Consider the following 17,351-nt stretch of genomic DNA (forward strand, 5'->3'; position numbering starts at 1 on the left):
ACAGCATGACAAAAAGACTGCAGCCACACTCTATTTTGGCATGGAGGGCATCTTTAATTCCTTCAGATTCTCAGTGCATTTGATTAGGACTGCATCAATTGAACATTTTCACTCAGCAGCAAATTTCAGTTACCATCATGGCCAGCACAAATACCGTTACAGGATCACCATTCCCATAAAACCTTGTCTTTTAGGGCAGACATGGGCAATAACTTTGCCATATCCCTTTGTACCAATTAGCTCTCCAGCATGTTACTATGCAGATTTAGCATAACTGCTTACTTAGCTAAAGCCCAGGAGTTACGAATCCTTCCCAAGCTGACCTGATCCCAATGCCATTTAAGAATGTGTCAGTATTCAATGGGCACACACACGTGGCATTAAGGGCTTGACACACCCCTATTGCACCGAACTGTACCTTTTATTTTCGTAATATTGCAAATATCTTCCTTTGCTGCTTTGTTATTGACTCACACCACCTAATCATCATACTTCTTCAGTTAGCAAGCCACTCTCATGCCGGCTATAGTTTCTACATGTACCTGCTTGCCCACATCCCCATTTGTGCCAGTACACCTTCACACTTCCAAGTGTTTCTGTCTGAGAATTCACTGACCATCAGCTGCAAGTGTGAAAACAAATCCAAGCAAACAATGGTGGATATGTCCTTTTCAGTGGTGCTTCAGGTACTGCTTCCAGTTGTGTAAGTTATCCCAACTTCTACAGACAGTTGTGGTTTCTTGGCTGACCTTAGCTCTGCCTGCCTTTCAGTCTCTTGACTTTTTCCTTGGGTATTTTTGACTTTCAATCCTACCTGTAGGGTCCAACATCTTTGCATCTGTTTCCATCAACGATCTCCCTCAGGGTATTTTTTTTCCTAGATTCCAGAAGTAATCAAAATTCATGTGCCTGTTCAGTTTTCTCTAAGTATTTCTCTATTTTTTAAATCTGAGATTCAGTTTCCCTTTCAAAATTCTAATGATGGGTCTTCAACCTCATATCACTCACAAACACTGCTATGGTTTTAATTTCCCTTTGCACTTTCTTAGAAAAAATGATCTGTCTCGCGTTTCATTTTTGTGTAGCATGAAGTACTTCTCAAATTTTGGTAAGCCACTTTCACAGCCTCCTATTCCTGGATTAATTGAAAACCCATAAAACACGTAAAAGCTTTCTATAGTCAGAAAAAAAAGCACTTTCCCATTTGCCTTAATTTTCCCTAGCACCCACTGCTTTCAGAGGCAAAGTGAGGCACTTCTTCAATCTCTTCAAGTTACCTTCCACTGTCCATGTCATCCCTTCTGGATTTTTCTTTTCTTCCATTTCCCCTCAAATATTTTGGGTTGGTTTTGTTTCGTTTCTGTTTACTCCAGGTACCCTGCACTGTTCAGCAATCAACCAGGGCCTGTAGTATTTGAGTAATCGTGCGTGACCAGCTTCTCTGCTTAACAGGACATATATTACTTCCCCGTGTTTCCAGACCCTATAGCAAAAACTATTTAAAGCTCAAATTCCCAGTTCCTCATTTATGAGGATTTGGGGATGTAAGATACAAATAAATTATACCTTCTCACCATAGAAAGCTTTTGTACTTACAGTACTGTCTAGTTACATCTTAAAATTGTGCAGCTGTGATCCACCTGCTTTATGGCTACTGACAGTTTAATCGTGGACTTTTAGCACTTTAACATCCACAGCAAGAAGCTACTTCTTGCTGTGGGTCTTGTATAGGGAAGGGATGCTTTTTCGCAAACCAAGCTCAACCTTATTCAAGAGAGGCTAGAGGCAGATTTGTGTTGAGAACACGACTGCAAAGCTCCTCCTGCCTGAGGGGCAGGTTGCAATGAGCCACGGCACATGGTACTTGCAATGGCTGCAGCCTAATCCAAAACCGTGGTTTGCTAAGGGCTGTACTGAAAACTGGAGGTGGAGGGAGGTACTTCCCACCACCACAGGGATGAGTAGCAAAATGAGAAAAGACATGGCATGACTTGCATGAATGGAGAGCAGATGCTGCAGATGGAAAACATGCTTAGTTCCTTGGCCCCGTTTCTCTGGATGTAGCTACATGATACATCAGATTCAATGATAAATATGAATTAGAAAATACTTGATGCTTCTGCTCCCATCACGTTGTTCCCAGGCTCTGTGAAATTATCCATGTTAAATACAATCTTTTTTGGAAGGGTTATTTGAATGCACATAGTGGGGTGTAGCTCAGTACAGACCAAAATTCCTGCCCAAGCAGTGGTTGTAGCAGAACTGAGGGGGCAGTGAATACTGATGTAATACTAAAAACAAGCACCCAGAGGCAGGAGAACAAGATTTCTGCAGTCAGTTTTGCCACCAAACATAGTGTGGCATGCATACACCCTAAAAAGCTTAAATAGCCCTGTCCAGGTAAAAATTCAGAAACCATACTGTGCCTTCACTCACCAGCTTTCCACGTTAGGTCAGGTTTTGCACATGAGCAAGATTTATAAATTATTTTTTTAAATCTCTGTTCAGCTGTACCAATCACAAATACCCACAGGTCTTAGAACTAGTTTTTTTTAATTACTTATTTTTTTTATTTTTAACTGAAGTACTAAATATCCAACCAATAGAAAGCAAATCCCAAGCACTGGGCATCATGACAGACACGGTTCAAGACTGTCTGTGCTGCCTAGAGCTCGTGGTGGAGTAATGATATGAAGTATCACGAGATGAAGCAAATCTAAGTCTCTAAATTTTGAACATGTATCACTTGAAACTGGATTTGGAGGCACAACTGGGAAAATGTGAAGGGTTTAAATACATTATGTCCTAAAACTCCCTGTTTTCTCCATGCCTTAGTTGCATACCTGCTAAGGGGAGTGCATATATCGGGTGCTAAAGCAGGAGGGTTGTGTTCACTCCCAGATATCACAGACAAGGGCATCACAGCTGGTGCAATGTTTGCTCATGCTCTGGCAACAGCTATGTAAATGCCTGGCACACCTGGCATGGACTGGCCTTCTAATGTGCCATGCAAAGGCACATTTGCAAAGGGACCCCTTTAAACTTATGGTGTATTAACTGTTTCAGTCAAGTTGCTCAAATTCTGGTTCCAAAGAATACAATGCATTTGCTTTCCCCTATCAAAAGCAAACAAGAAAATTTCAGCCATTAGAAATAATTAGTACTAATAATCTTATAACACTGAAATACATTAATACCTGTGCTTCTCCACCCCTCCTTACATCTTCTCATGTTTGAACACCTCAAAAGCAAAACAGGGAGTAGCATGTGTTGCACCACTCCCTGCTTTGCAAGTGGGAAATACAGAAAGCAAGCTGCAAGATGGACAACAGTAACATGTGCTTTTAGTCCCAGAATGACACTCTTTTGGGGCAGAAATCAGGCTTGTCTGAATTCACCCTGGAATAAATTTAAGAAGCCACAAATGATCACTCTTGGGTTTACAAAAGGAGTGGTGACTCTGGTTTAAATCTCAGTGGAAAGAGTCTGAAAGCACCCCTGAAACCTCCCAGCTTTATAAATACCTGAAGAGGTATTCTGGATGAGGTGAGCTAGCCCTTCAGTGACTGGTGCCATTCCAAGCTATACATACAGAAACCCACGGAACTTTGTACTCCTACCCCTACACTCCAATGTGCCAATGCAATTAGCTATAATTGCTGGGAAACAGACTCAGTCTGTTATCTGCCTCGTTTTAAAGTAATGACCCGATATCCTCCATCTGTCTTCATTAAAACACTTTTTAAACTGACACCAGGATGGCCGTCAAAAATTTGCATTCAGGTAAGTTAGTTGCAGTGCTCAAGTTACCCATCAACACGGAGGCAGAGCCAGCTCCCCACCAGCAATGCGGGCTGCAGGCTGCTCCCCCTGGAACAATGCAAACAATAGCAGCTTCCCCGGGCGGCTGTCTGCTGCTGCTGCTTGAAATCATGCACAGCTCAGCTCACTCCACCCAGGAGTCTATCAGCCCGCCCGCAGAAAGAAGCTGAAGCCCAAGCGCTCTGATTAAGCTTCGCAAAACTCTCGGGGTCTGAAAAAAACCCCAATATCTGAGTTTTCTGACCCCAAAAACTGACGAGAAAGCAAGCAAGTGGAAGGAAAGCATTAACTCTTACCCTTGAAGGCTTGCAAAAGTCACAGCAACGAAGTTGCTGCCCTCCATAGCAGTCCTGCACACTCCTCTCTCCTCATTTACACGCAGCTTTATCCCCTCCCAGGACCAACAGCTTCGTCCGTGGTCGCAGCGCCACGACATTCGTCTAAGAAAGCGGAGCCTCTTTGCACTGCCGGACCGTCATTGCGTGCTTCTCTCTGGGCCTCTTAAAATCCACCACTGACCCTCTCTGCCATGCAATGTCCTAGTAACTAAACTTACTTCAAGTTCCCTACTTCTTGCTTCAGTCACTGGGTTTGGCTCCTTGCCAAATCCTTCCTTTTTTTTTTTTTTTTTTTTTTTTTTAATTCTGTTTCCTGTAGATAGGAAGAGTGTGGTAGCTCCCTTAAAAACAAAAGGCTTCAGGACAACAAGCTGCAACAAAGTAAAGCAGAAAAGCAGAGCGCCTAGGCTTGGAGAACCTCAGTTAATTCCAGAGGCAACTGCTGCTTGCCTTACCTACCTCCTGCTGACGTGGAAGCTTTCAAAAGGAAACCAAGCGAGTAAAAAAGTCCAACATATCAAGTTGCTTAAAAAAGGATGAACTGGGTAAGGGATCCATTTCCCAGCAGCAGGTCCTCACTCTGCGTCCTTAATGCTGGAGTTGGTCAGGGCTCCTTAAACCCAGGAGACACTGTCCTGCAAGCTGATCCCAAGGCTCCACCTCACCCACTTTCCAATAGTTCTGAGTAGCAAAAACTCTGCAGAGAAAAACCTCATAGAGCACAGTTGCATAACTCAACCACAGAGCTTCCTCCAGCCAGCCAGAGAATTGCTTCAGCACCAAAACATCAGGGCTTGCTCATCCCAGAGAGCATGACCTCCCCTTGGCCTCGAGGACACTCGCCTGGCCTCACTGCTGTCAAGCCAACTCTCCTCACCAAACCTTCCCGACCTTCCCACTCGTTCCCTATGTTCAACAAACAAAATGTTTGCTTTTTTTGCTTCCAGGTTATGGGACCCTTCACCATACATTGCCTTCCTATATGCCAGTCCCCTGGCATTTTACCTACCAGGTACACTACAAGACTACAACTGGGCCAGCCATTACTTTAATCCACCTCCCGCTTCCCTAGACCTGTCAATTGCAATATTCTAAGATAGCCATATTCTTTCCCTAAGTTGCATTGACAGTAACACCTGCCAGGAACGTGCCAACTTGTTGCAGACAGCAAGGGAAAGTTTCACATGAAAGATTTCTAGATGTATTTATCTCTGGCTTTCCCTTTATCTTCTGTGTTTTCCCACTGGATTTATGTGAACACTGTTAGAATTAATTTCAAACCTACCTACAAACACTTGAATGCATTAACCAGCTGATTTATTATAGTAACATGAGAGTCAAGGCTTTGCCAAAGTTTATGTTCTAGAAGGTAAAAATTTTTAAAGTCCTGTCAAGTGAAAAGCTATGTAGGGCAGTAGATGCTGCAGTGTAGCAGTCCAGTGGTCATGAAGGTTGAAGTCTGGAGGGCAATGAAGAGGACCCTATAGCACTATAAGCAATTTCTAAAGGAAGAACAAAAGCCTATGCCCCATTGCAGTGACTCAAAGGTTGTTCTTCTGAGCTACCTTACCTACCTATCTGAGGCAACGTTCACTGAAATGGCTTCCTAATTCCAACACAAATTATCCACACAAACAGCCAACATGGGACATGGCATGCAGGACTGATCTCCTCAAGACCCAGGTAATTTTCAGATGATTTTGAACAGAAAAGCATCTAACTCGAGAAGGAATTTCTCCGTGCACTAGCTATTTCTCATGTTCTCGCCTCCTACACCCCATCTCAACAGCCACAAGTATCAGGCTTTTTCCTGCAACCAAAAGTAAGTACAAGAATCTGGATTCATTTCGGTTCTTCTGCATATTTGGAGAATGCCTTGTTCTTGCTTCATTCTGGAGTTTTCTTTCTTCTGCTTCCCCCCGCCCCCCCCCCCCCCCCCCCCTTTTAATATGGTAGCTGATGACAATTAATTCTACACTACTCCCACTTTTTTTGCTGCTTTCTTTATACTTGCTTACAACTTTGACCTCAGTGACAGTCATTTTTTTCCTTTCTAGAGTTAGGTTCATGTTCTTCCTGTGACATGAGAGTGGACCCAACCATAAGATCAGCTGGCCTGGGGTCTTGTTTAGATCTTAAAATAACTAAAACTGGGTAGGCTGTATTGTTAATGATTTTTCTTGGCACTGAAATCCACCTTACATATATTGGTGATGACTTTTTCCCTGAGCAATGCTTTCTCCATGGACTTCAGTGAACCTGCCCATGTAGGGAAGCTCAGCACATATGGAAGCACCCAGAAGAGCAGGAGTGACTTAGCGTTACGAACCCAGCTCTAAGGTCTCTGGTCCTTGCGTTACACTTTGCTCCCTAAGTAGCATCTTACCAGTAATTACACCATTCATATCCTTCTTCACAAATTTCTGAACACATCAGGGAGGGCTGCAGCCTGCAACGTCATGGTCTCAGTTTTGGTGCCTGCATAAAGGGTGTACATGTAAACTGGGTGTCTGAGCTCCCACTGCAGCCAGCATGGTCTGGGCAGAGATTCAGCTGGCCAGCTGCAGCCAGGCAGCAGAGGGTTTGCTGTGACCCATAGTTGTGGGAAGAAGTTCAGTGTGTTGCCTTTCCAGTAAATGAGTGGTTTTCTTGGCCAGGCAGCTACCACCACACCATAGTGCTTCACCCTTCAGTACTCCACTTTCCCAACTGCCCACTAGTCACAGAGGGCTAGCTTAGAGTGGGATGGGTAGCAGTTCATGCCATTGAGACCTTCTCCTGGGACTGTATCTAGGAGAATTACTTCCAGTCGTTCAGCCTGTGTTGCATGTCAACTGTTGTCAAGATGCAAAACTGAAGACTTACTGACACTGATGTTTAAGGGTTGCCCTCAGCCCACCCTCCAGACCAGATTTGCTCTCCTTCCAAACAGCAAAACAGAGGACCCTCTTTGGAGCACACAGGATCTAAACATGCCTCATAACCTGGCAAGGCTTTGAATGGCTTAATAATATGCCCCCAAATAACTGGAAAGGATAACTAGGGCAAAGGAGAGAAACAGGAGAAAAACACACCCTGGAGTATCCCATAGTGTAGGCTTAAACTAAATACCAAACCTTGAGAGAAGCCCTCCCTATGTCAATACTATTTTTAAAATTACTGTCAACCTAGATGCTTCTCCAGCTATCCTATAAAGTTTGAAAGGAGCACTGATGATCTTTGCTTTCCCTTACTGACTTATAACTGCAGTCTGCAACTCCTGAACTGCAAGGTTTGAAGCCTGACCTGCTCTGCCATGGCTGGTACCTCCCACTGCAAAGAAGTGGCCGTGGCTGATGGAGCCAAGCTGTGCTCCCTGCATACCCGGAACTGGCTCAATGTCCAGGGGTCATTTCCACGCAAACAACCTCATCTCCAGCTCCCAAAACAACACAAGTACATCACTTATATTAACCATGGGAGTCACAAGTCCAGAAAAGCCTTTCTACATGGTGCTGAAGGGTTTTTTTCACAAACCTCCAAGAGTCAGCCTTAGGTGACTGAATCTCCTCCCACAGCCTGTGCTTTCCTCATCCTAACTTTCTGCCCCTTTCCTGACTAGTTCTGGCCAGTGAGGCACAACTTGTGTAGGGGACGATACTTCACTGTGAGGATCGCCGACACATCTGTTGTTATGAGCACCTGCAATGGCTACAAGGGGTCAGATGGGCATCTTGTCCCGACTGCCCTTGATGTGAGAGATATTCTGCATCTTCTTGCTGTTGAAAGTCAGAGTTGGATGCATAAGAAATACAGGACTGAAAGGAACAAATTGGGACATTGATGCCCACTCCTTGAATATCAGAGAGCTGTTTAAAAAATACAGTGTAGGAGGAACATCCAATTTGCAAATTGCTGTAGTCCAGGAAACACCAGCACAGCCATAAAGTGAATAACAAAAGACCAAAGGTCCTAAAATGTACTATATCGCAGGTGAGGAAAGATGAAGTGTACTGGCAGGATCCTTGATCCCTGCAAAGGATGTGTCAGGTGAAACTGTACAACTGGCAGCAGAAAGCACACCAGAACACTGCAGAGAAAGGGAAAAAGAAATCCTACATTTTCCTGTCATCATGACCAGACTGTGGGAGGAAAATTAAATGGACATGGGAAGGCAATGTCACAAAGTCACCAGTTGCTCTAGGGCTGTCCTTGCCTGTTGCGAGCTACTCAGGGAAATTCACTTAACTTCTCCTGCAAAAAATTGATAAAAGTTGTAGAAAGCCAAAGTAACTCAGTTTGAAGAGATGCTCTGGATTCCCACTCGTGTGCCTCCACCCCTCTGGGTGCGATCTGAACTGAAGTGCACAGCTTTAGCACTGCACGTTCATACCGAAATGTTCCTGTACTTCAGTGGTTACTCCAGCAGCTGGGAGCTGACACAATGCTGCAAGGTATGTGCCAAATGAAAATGGTCATAAAATAGTTTCAGTGGGTGTGTTGCAGAATAACGTGACTCATACTGATCAGGATTCGGTGCAATGACACTTACCTGCAGTAGGGAAGGAAGGGTGCTTGGCTAAAAATTCCTTTTCTCCACTAAAGCCCCTTGCCCAGTACTGCAGGCCCTTAGCAAACAGTGATCAGCTGGGGAAAATCGTAAGAAATCCATCAAGGTGCAACCTCTTGCCTTCATAAAGAAAGCAGCACCTTGCTCTGGTGACTATTGATCTCATGTTCCTGGCACCAACACCTGCAAATGTGATACCTCCTGATGTTTTAAAACAGAAATTAATGTAGAGTCTCTCAACCGTCCCCTTTGCAGCCTACATATGGAGCAGAGCTGAAAACCTCTTGGTCAAAGAGCTTTCATCTGTGCTCAGCTTCTCAGATGACACTGAAGGGGAGACAAAGCTGAGCTCGATTCTGCAGGGAACGAGGCCCAAGATCATCTTGTTTCTGAGGTCCAGCTCCCACCAGATTTGGGATTTTGTGTTTATGAACTCCCTTCTGGCCAAACATTTAATTGCTCTGGTACGGAAGGGGCTGTTGCAAGGGGGGAAAGTCTCATGGGTACCTGAAATGTTTGCTGTGATCCCATGAGAAAGCAGGTGATTTGATAAATGCAGAAGTCAGTGGGAGGTGGTGAAGATCCACCTGTCTCACGGTTACGTTCTTGGATTATAAATCTGTGTCTCTTCATTTGCCTGTGATGCTGCATGTGCCTGACAAAAGCACAGGAATTAATCAGATGCTACAGCACACCCCAGATATGCCCACACCACTTATAGCACATATTTCCCAATCATCATCAGTGAACAAAGTGGAATCTCAGGGGTGGGGGTAGGGATGGGATGCTGAGAAGGGCTTGTTAAAAGCTAATCATGCCTAGGTGAATAGAAAAATCAATAGCTGAGGGCAAAGCAACATCCCAGCTTGTTAGAGCCTCCGACTAAAGTGCCCTTTGTAACACGGGTATTACACAAGATCTCCTGCTGTTATTTGCAAGGCAGGAGCTGACACAAACATGTGCTGTATCTGGTGACACTTCAAACGCTGTTGCATGCACACTCCTCAGATACACATCAAAAAACCCAGCTCATACCACTGAGGAATTAGGATACCCCTCAGTGGGACCCCATAATTGAACACACAGAGAAAATACAATCCATGCAGAGCCTGACAAAAAGCCTTGGTGTTTTACAGTCTTCCCAAGAGCTGTGCATATGGGAAAAATGGGCTGCACTCATAGGAGAAATGGCACTTTTGGCGCAATATAACGTCACCCAAAGGACTGTATAATGGCTATACAATGTTTAATCTCCTGTAGCCTCCCAGAGATGCTATGGTCCAGGTTGTGTTTAACCCATGTACACACTCCACTGCCGTGAGAAAGCAAGCACTGGTGCCTAGCAGAGGTACTAGGAGAGCTCAGCAGGAAAAGGGGAACAGGGATGCAATGGAGCTGCTCCTCAGTTTTCCAGACGGTAATCACAGTGGACACTGAAGACCACTGTCCACCAAGCTGGACAGGTTGTTTCACACTGTGGCAATGAAGGCCTGTCCCCCATTGCACTTCCACAGTTTTCTGCACTAAGCTTGGGGGAAGATCCCCAGATCTGCAGGGAGCAGACAACTTCTGCATTCCCTACAGCATCACCCAAGAGATCTGGAATTTATTCCTTTAAGCCTCTCGTGGTTTGCATTATATATTGCTCTGACAGTCAATTATCCTTCACATGAGGAACTCAGTGGCATTCTAAGAGGATTCCTTTAAATATCATGTCACATCCATTATGCTCATAAACATTTTAACCATAATTCCAAATTAAATACACTATGTGCACATATAACTGTACTATCTCTTTTCCAGGTTACAACTACATCTAGCCTGCCAGGAAAAATATGATCTTCCAATGATATTTTGTATATTTTATAGTAGTGTTTTCTATGTTAGGTCCTCATTATATTACTATAGCTTTTGCTGGCTAGATGGTGGTAAGGTGGCCCACTTCAGAGAGGTCAGGGGGAGCTCAGGGGTGACCTACTGATGTTCACTTTAGGGATGGGCAGCAGCACCAGTATTCCATCGGGGCATGGTCCCAAAAGCGGGCAGGAGCACATAGGAGTGTATTATTCTAGCACTGATGAATGGGACTGGGTGGCTTCTTGACCTGTCATAACTCAAGTTCTGTGAGCTCTGAGAATAAGAAAACCTCTGCCTGGTGGCAAAGGATGGAGTCAGAAAAAAAACACCAAAACCAAACAACCCAGCCATCTTATGAAACAAGGCCCAGGGAGTCTAATGTATTGAGAAGAGAGAATCTGGCTCCCCTCTGAAACATCAGATTTTAGCTAATTAACCAAAGATCTAAAATGTCTGTGCTAATACAACATGGCAGAAATAGGCACAAAACCATTTATTTCCCTGGAGATTTCCCCAAGGAAACTGCATTTTTATCAACAGTTTGCACTCAATTGCTGCATCACCTTGGCAGTAAATAAACTGTATGCCACCATGGCTGCACCAGTATGGCCACAGCACAGCCATTGCAGGTCCTGGAAGTGTCAGCCTTTGCTTTTATTTGGTGCCAGTTAATTTTATGTTAGATTTTTCCTTTGTCTGTTCTCCAGGTGTTTGACAGAAAAGCAAGAAAAGCATGTTTCTCTGCACTTACATGGCTGAGAACAAATCCCTGTATTATTCCCATCTCCACGCACATGGACACTCAGTGTTTAAAGCAGTGAATTCCCATTAACTCAAATTGAAGTTATGCACGTAAATCCCCTGCAGCTGTATGAAAGAGAGGAATAAACTGATGGTTGCACAGGGCCTTCAGGATGTGATGGCAGATTAAGGAGGGACTGTTATTCTCCCAAAAATTTAGGAGAACCTGAAGGGGCAGAAGGCAACAGCAGCTAAGTCAGTGAGAAATACCCAGAGCAGTGCTTACAGCTACAAGGATGCTGGGGATACAGCTCTTACTTGAGGTTAATTGTTGCCATTTCTCTTGTTGGGGTGTACTACAGAAGATCCCTTTAAAAACAAGGACGTATATGGAAAGGGAGGCGGGTATTTAAGTTAAACACCCTATTCCCAGTGTTTCAATTTGGCATACCATGCTTGTTTTTCATGTGCTGCTTGCGGGGTAAAATTAGTTGTGGGCCCCATAAGAAGAGTCAGCATTTGCTCTTTCTGACACAGTGATCGAGGTTTTGCCAGTGTATCTCCAGAAGGCAATGACACACAGCCTGAAGCTAGGAATGTGCTAATGAAAGCACACAACAGAAAAATTCATCAAAGACTCTGAGAGACTAAAGGGAATTAAGTAAGGTTTCAGCAATACTGTGTGGTACCAAATTCCTAGTCAGGAGAAACAAAGAAAGAAGTTTTCTTGAAAAGGAAGTAAAAAAAAAAAAAAAAAACCAACCAAAACACAAAACCCACGGCTCTCTAGCTTGGTATGGCACAGAAAGAAACCCTCAACCTTTTTTTGGTGCCTCCTCTCCCCAGGGAGATAATCTTCAGGTAATGACAGGACATCCCAGCTTAAAAGAATAGAAAGGCAGGTGGAAGCTACATGAGGCTTAGTGCAGCCAATAAGAAACTGTACTCTTAAGCATATCCTTCAGGGTGTGTTTTGTTATTTTAGCTTCTTTTTGTGTGCTGTATCCTATTATTTCCAAATCTGCATTTTAAACTTTTGTATAGACTTGAATCAATTTGTCAATTTGGCAAATGACAAAGCACTCTTCATCCGGGATGTGGCACATCTCAAAACCAGAGCTCTGCCTACCTCCCAGTTCCACATTAGGCTACTGGTACCACAAGCATACAGCTGCCTGTGTGACTACTTAGGCTAGTTTGACAGGGCTTTTTTTGCAGGGCTAGCGTGAAGAAGTGTCTTCTAAGGACTGTTAGCATCTGGTCAGGTTCCCTGGAATGAAGCAAAATACTAGAAAACACATGTAATCCCTAAAGATCTTTGCAAAGATGGTGTAATCAGAACAGAATAAAATTCTTGCCTCAGTAAATGAAAGTCATAATTTTTCTTAGAAAAAGCAAGAGTGGATTAGCTTTGGGGCGAGCATGGCACAGAAATGTAAACGGTTCAGACAGAGGTCTGAGTGTTTCTTTGGATGCCATCTGCTGAACAGGTTATGTCTACCCAGAAAGTCATGGACGTGGTTTTTTTTTCCCTACAGATTGCTCTTTTGTCCATAGGAGAAAAAGTATCATAAAACACAATGGGGTTAGGCAAAGGCAGTCTCCCAAGTGAGTTTGTGGAGCATATTTGGAAAGAACATATTTACACAACTCCAAGAAAAAAACTCCAAGAGAAGAGATCTTGTTTGTAAACAAATAAAGAAAAGTATATTTTAGCCTGGCCACCCCACCTGCAGCACAACTTTGCAGCAAGGGTTAACCATGAGGGAAACTGGTGACAGTCCAGAGAATTACGATCTCTGGCAGGCAGACAGCGTCAAAAGTAGTGTCTGGTGACCAGCTGTCTCTGGGAAAACTCCCTGGCACATGGTAAACTTGTGGGTCACACATCTATACCCTGAGACTCCCAAAAATGTTTGTGACATGAGGCAACCATGCCAGCGAGGCGTGAAATTTAAATAGACCAAAGTGTGTGTTGCTTCATTAATCAACACCTGGTGTGGTGTAAAGTTTTTGAATGAATGATTTCTTGGAAGCTGGTTTCAATTTGCAGTTCATCTTGCAATTCTACAATTTTGATCAGGTTTTTGGTTCACATTTCTAGTCTTTGGTTTGTTTAGCGAAACAAGAAGGGGTGTCCATGGAGGCTCTTAGATCACTTGAAGGGGAGGACTCAAAGGAAGAAGGCAGGCACTTTAGGGAGCTGTGAAGGCTAGGCAGCAGAAGCAAAAGGATTCAAATGTGAAAAAAAGAAACTTTAGGAGCATACTAGGATGAAGTGAAACAGCCTTAGAATCAGACCTAAACTGATAGAAAACCTCACTGCTTGATTGATACAGTAGTAATGAAAAGCACTGAAAACCAGTGAGTTTAACGTATTTTCAGGTAGATGCCTGTGTTTGCTATGTGTGGAGTCTAGGGCTCCCTGTAAGGTACCTGGGAGGCCTAACACAGGCAGCAGAGGCACTGGCTGTTCTTGTGGCAGAAATAGCTGAAGAGGATGTTAATTCGAGTAGTCATGGTTTACAGCCCCACAGACAAACACAAATCACCACGAATTTCAGTTTATGCTCATGTGACAATTCCTACAAACTACAGCAACTCAGGAGTAGATACACATCTGTTTGCACAGCTTTGTTACGGGGGAGCAGCCTTCAGGAGATGTGCGCGGTAGTTGCCACTCCAGCCATCCCCCCCCAGCACAGAGCCAGAGCCCTTGGACAGAAACACCCTGAGATGGCCACCCTTTCCCTCGAGTACGCAAGGACACCACACCAAAGGTGGGGTTGGGGGGGTCTAGAAGAGAACAGCAGGGAGATAAATCCTAATTGGAATGCAAGACAGCACTGTGTTGCAACCAAGCATAAATTAATCAAAACCATTGTTCTCACTCCCTTCACACCTGTATCAATATCTTTTGTACCGTTGTAAAGCCAAAGCTGTAGATTTAAGATGGAAAAGTAAACTAGATCTTGTTTGTCCAAGAAGTGAAATGGCAGGTGGGGAAAGCGTATTCCCAACAAGAACGTAAATTGCACAGAACAGCTCTTATCAAAGGGAAGGGGAAGGAAAGTGAAGGTCTTAATGTTAAACTAGTAGGAAATCCACACTGGCACTGAAATTGCAACCTGTGGTAGCTGCAAGTCCCAGTAAACTCAGGCTCACATGAACAATGGAGTAGGAAGGAAGCAATGGATGAAAGTATAACACTGAATAACCTATGGAGGTGGGCAGGGAGCTGCACAGGCCCCTGCAGTGAGTCAGGGAAAGGGAAAAGGAGCCTGGCTTATCTACAGATCATAGTTATTGGCCCTGTCTACAGGTCAAGCACCCGGCTTTGACCTTACATCTACCATAGTGTTGCCTAACCCTCGGTCTAGGCATCTCACACTGCTGCCCATCACTGGAGCATGTAGGGAAAAGTGAAGTCTTTAACAGACTGTGATCTACCTACATGCCTCATTTCAGTGCTCCTGCTTAGGGTATGGCATTGGAAGCACTAGTAAAACCCCCTAATTCAACCTTTGAGATGTGAAAAACAGTTTTTAAAAGACATAAATTTATCTAAATATATACATAGCTATGGACAGTAGAGCAGAACTCACCTCTTTGAGCTTTCCTTCTATATGAGTGTTGGAGACTCAGGTGGCTTTTTGTCTCACCTCTGTATCAGTTTACCCGGACACAAGAACCTAATCCTGCTCCTCCTGGAGCCAATGCTGAGCCCATGCAAATACGTATGGGTCCTAAACTGGACGTATGAGTGTGAGGGACTGGATGTCTATCCAGACTAAGCACTGCCGCGCTGAGCACATGTGAAGGTGGGTCACTAGCTAACACAGAGTGGCCCCTCTAAGGCAGACAACCAACTAGCTGGTCTTACCCTGGGGATCTGTCTTGTCTGGTGGTGATGAACTATACCCAGTTAAACTGGAAGCAGGTGTCCAGGCTGACTTGAAGAGAGTCATGCTGCCAGCAAATAGTATGATTCACTTTGCTATCAGCAAATATTTCACTATTCACTAATAGTGAAATATTCACTATTTCACTGTTCCCTTCCTTCCAGTTAGTCTTTTGCTTAAGCAAAATAGTGACTTTCAGTAATGCTAAACTATGTGCAGGTCATGAATAAGCTAACGGAACCAAAGCTGAAGTGCAATAAGTGATACATTTGGCTAAATAGAGATCCACAGAGAGTTTTTATTGCTAAGAAAAATAAGTTATTATCTTGAAAGAAAGTAAACAGTTCTGTAATGCCAACTGCAGTGTTCCTTTCCCCTGATGGTTTGCAACCAACACTGAGAGATAACACAGTGCCTCTATCGCCAATACTATGACCTTAACCTTTCCTTTCAATACTGTTTTTGAACTAATTTATTATTTGCAGAGGTATATGTCAAGGTTAGTGCAGCAAATTCACTTTAGCTAAAACAAAAAGTTTTCTTCCCTCCATGGCGTCACTTAGGAAATCTCCTGCTGATTTCTGTGGGACATTTGCCTGTATCAAGATACCTGAATAATCATGTCTTCATGATCAAAGAGCGAAGACCAATGATTTGTTGAGAAAATCCTCCTTCAATAAATGCTAGAGCGTCTTAGTCTTGGGTTGACAGTCAAACTGGTGACAGATATGGGGGAACATTGGAAGATTTCTTATGTCAGATGAGCAAGGATTTGGGCAGGAAGGAGTTGTTTTTCTCTGCAGTACAGAAGGTACTTTGGATGTGCTCCAACATGTCAGTTCTCCACTTTCATAAAGTCTTTGGGCATCCATGAGATGGCATCAACTCTTTGCAGTCTGTCACATACTAGTTTAAAGAAACAAAAATAACTACACTAAGAAAGGCATATGCAGGTGAAACCTGATGGTGTGATTTCTATATAAGAGTCATAAGCAAGGGGTTGAAATGCTCCATCCTAGTCTCACACACCCCAGTTTTAAAGGCAGTGAGACCATTTATCACTTAGTACACAACAGTCCAGAGAGCAACACTCATTAACTGGCCCATTTACCAGTTTGAGCTGGAGCACACCTCCTCCAGAGAAAGTCAGTTATGATGCAAACCCCTTTATGATGGAAGCAGAACATTCCTGTGTTTCATGCCTTTACTGTTAAATTAATATGCAGTCACCAGTAATGGCGATAGGGAGAGCTCAGAGCACCTTTAGATTTAAACACACAGAGATGGAGAAATTTTAAACAGGGAGAGAAGAGGGACCGAGATCCAAAGTCAGTAAAAAGGTCATGTGCTTTCCCACTGACTTTGGAGAGCTTTGCTAATGCCTCAGTGCAGTGGTCCCAACTCACCCTACCTTTGAGTGTCGCTGACACACTAAAGCTGGCACTACATAGAGAAGACTTAGACACAAGACCCATTATTGAAAACTGACATTTACTGATGCGGAATAATCCAGTATTCAAGAGGAAATTCAAAATATATAGGGAAAAATAGCTGACATCTGGACTCCTATGCAAGTTTTTACACTTTTGTTTTAGTAGAAAAAATGAAGAAATTGTCCTACCTGGCTGCTCTGTGTCTTCTTTTCTACCTGAAGCTGTTTGTCACGACGACCAGAAGGGATTGTTTTCAGCACCATACAAAAAGCCGCAGCTTCTTTTAAAATCCCTGGAGGGTTTCTCCACAGAGCACGCCAGGCTTCTCCCCAGCTCGGCTGCAAACCTCGCTAGGGAACACCACGCTTTCCAGGATCTGGAGGTAAACCTGTGCAAGGGCACACTGAATGTGATCCAGAAGTTACAGAATGTCTTGGTGTGCTTCGTGTACTTGATAAGGACTGCAAAAGTTCCCAAAGCTGTGGGTGGAACGTGGCACTGAGTAAATAAAAAGCAATTGATCATTGGACTCGGGTATGACATCAGGTATTACAAAGGTTTATAGACCATGGCCAGGACTCTTAATTCATCTAAGAGGCATGCAGCCTTAAAAACCTGCTGGTGCACACTGCAGCAGCTAAAGGAGCCATCAGAGATGCAAACAACACATTGTACTCAACTTTCTGCACTCAACATTTATTTTCTTGGA

The 17,351-nt window shown here is 43.9% G+C and overlaps 1 protein-coding gene across 3 annotated transcripts in view; it reads right to left on the bottom strand.

Annotated features, from left to right (window-relative positions):
* LOC130142407 (phospholipid-transporting ATPase ID-like) overlaps positions 1-17,095 on the bottom strand; it is an 86,546-nt gene extending 69,451 nt beyond the window's left edge. Inside the window, exon 1 of one of the 3 annotated variants that reach the window (XM_056324282.1) lies at positions 16,831-17,095. The gene's annotated coding sequence lies outside the window, so the exon portion shown is untranslated. Of the gene's footprint in view, positions 1-4,118; positions 4,441-4,619; positions 4,857-16,830 lie in introns of those variants that run through there. The other 2 variants (XM_056324283.1, XM_056324281.1) reach the window with 2 other exon arrangements.
* Between the last annotated feature and the right edge of the window lie 256 nt (positions 17,096-17,351).

This window comes from Falco biarmicus, chromosome Z (genome assembly GCF_023638135.1).
Source record: "Falco biarmicus isolate bFalBia1 chromosome Z, bFalBia1.pri, whole genome shotgun sequence".
Taxonomy (NCBI): Eukaryota; Metazoa; Chordata; class Aves; order Falconiformes; family Falconidae; genus Falco; species Falco biarmicus.